Raw genomic sequence first — 2,424 nt, forward strand, 5'->3', positions numbered from 1 at the left:
ACTTGGGAGAGGCCACGGCCAAGGTAGAACCGACTCTGCGATAGAATCCAGATTTGATTTCTGTCATAGTACATTACATAATAGTGATACTTGGGGTAAACAACAGAAGCTGCTCCCTGTGTATGTGACGGTAGTGGGGGAGAGGGGCGTTGAGCTGCAGTGAGTATTTTTGTTGTTTAAGGCCATGAAATTGGTTCTCTCTCAGTACGCTCCTATTTCCAGAACACTGGGGTTGAGAAAGTTTGCATTGCCAGGTATTGGGCCTGCTCCTGTCACCTACTCTATCTTAGCAGCTATAAAAATAAGGCTAACACATGTTCCTGCTTCCTCATAGATTCTTATGTTGTTGTTGTTGTTTATGTTTTTATTTCATAATCATAACTCTTAACTCTGCAATTCCGCTGGACTTGGAGGGGAAGTAAGGAAAACACGGAACCAAAGACCTGCAGGGAGAACACAATTCAGGGCGTCACAAGCAGATGGGGTGGAGGGCGCTCTCCTGAGCCAGAGGAATGGTCAGGTGGGTGAGATAAAACTCAGACGCATTAGAGTTGTCCACAGTTGGCAATGGTGACCTTCTTGCTGGTCTGGCCGTTCTCGGACCCAAAGTGCTCCATGGCTTCCACAATGCTCATGCCCTCTTTCACTCTGCCAAAGACCACATGCTTGTCATCCAACCATTCAGTCTTGGCAGTGCAGATGAAGAACTGGGGGCCGTTTGTGTTGGGCCCAGCGTTTGCCATGGACAAGATGCCAGGACCTGTGTGCTTCAGCAGGAAGTTTTCATCCTCCAACTTCTCTCCATAGATGGACTTGCCGCCGGTGCCATTGCGGCGTGTGAAGTCACCACCCTGGCACATAAACCTGGAATAATCCTGTGAAAGCAGGAACCCTTATAACCGAATCCTTTCTCTCCGGTGCTCAGAGCACGGAAGTTTTCTGCCGTCTTTGGAACTATGTCTGCAAATAGCTCGAAGGAGACGCGGCCCAAAGGCTGGCTGCCGACGGCGATGTCGAAGAACACGGTGGGGTTGACCATGGCTGACGGAGAGCAGCTGTGGGCGACCACGGCGTTCTTACGAGGATGAAAACACACTGTAGTGAATTTGGATGAAAATACCCTCCTCCTCCCCAAATTCAGAGCTGGAACTGACACTAGTAGACTAATTTTTGTTTTTTCACAGAATTACGACTGTCATCTACCCACTTTACCACAATATATTGACTATTTTGCAGTTGGTAGTCTCAAAGCAGTGCACATTTAAAAGGGTTGCTGTATAGAGTGATTGCTGCCATTATTCTCTCATCGTACAGTGTGCCCCTTGTCTCGGAAAGAGGAAGCCAAGTTAGTTTGAATGAAAAAAAAAAAAAGAGAGATGACCTTTGAAGAAATGTTATCAAAATAGTAGAGTCCCAAATAATAATTTCTAGGAACTAAATGGCTACATATCCTGGTAAAGAAAATGTAAAACTTTTTTACATAAAACTTTTAATTACCCATAAAACTTTTTTTCTGATACTGCTTTAATAAATATAAGAGGATGACTGGGAAAAATGCGTATTTCCACTAGGGAGTATGTCTGAGAGAAATTGAATTTAGCTTCTGATGCAGTTGCTGGGCTGTCCTACTGTTCCTTCGTCATCTCACTGTGCATGCCTCCATACTCCTTGCTCTGCTCTGATTCTGCTTGCATAGTCTAGGTTGGAAACAAACCTTTGCTAGTACCCATTGAAACGAAACTAGATAAAAACTACTCTTACCAGTCGTTTCAGATGTTTAAAAATTATACTAAAGATTTGAAGGTCACAAAACAAGGAATGCAGACTTTTCTTGGTCTCTCATCTTCTTTGCACTCTTCTTCTCTCACTTTTTCCCTCACTCCTCAAGAAACAAAGATAACACGAGTGCTGCCCTTCTCTCCCGAGATCAGCTCCCCAACATGGAGGACAGCGAAGGTCTCAGACACCCAAGCAACACTGTCAATCCATTCCCCAACAAATACAGATTTCTCCCTAAAAGAGTTCCCATGCTACCATTATATGAATAATGACATCTTCATATCTTACATAATTTTAGCCAATGTTTTTATTGTATACATTGATATCTGTATTTTGTTTTATTCACTAATGACATTAATATTGAGACAAAATCTAGAATCATCCTGCTTTAAAATTCAATGTTGTCATAAGCAATTTGCCTACAGGTATGAACTCTTCCACCCTCCCACAGAAACCAGTACACTACTGCCCACGCTAACTCCTCCATCAGTCTCTGAATGTGGCCTTTTTCCTAAATCACTGATAAACAGTGATGAGAGGGCATAAACCCTTGAGCTTATTGATCTTTCATCTAAAAATTTTTTTGTTGAGTTTTTTTTTTTAAAGATTTATTTATTTGAGAGATAGAGTTACAGAGAGAGGTAG

At 42.7% G+C, this 2,424-nt stretch overlaps 1 pseudogene; it reads right to left on the reverse strand.

Annotated features, from left to right (window-relative positions):
• Positions 1-384: 384 nt before the first annotated feature.
• LOC100338425 (peptidyl-prolyl cis-trans isomerase A pseudogene) lies at positions 385-1,067 on the reverse strand (annotated as a pseudogene).
• Positions 1,068-2,424: the final 1,357 nt, after the last annotated feature.

This window comes from Oryctolagus cuniculus, chromosome 13, assembly GCF_964237555.1.
Source record: "Oryctolagus cuniculus chromosome 13, mOryCun1.1, whole genome shotgun sequence".
Lineage (NCBI taxonomy): Eukaryota > Metazoa > Chordata > Mammalia > Lagomorpha > Leporidae > Oryctolagus > Oryctolagus cuniculus.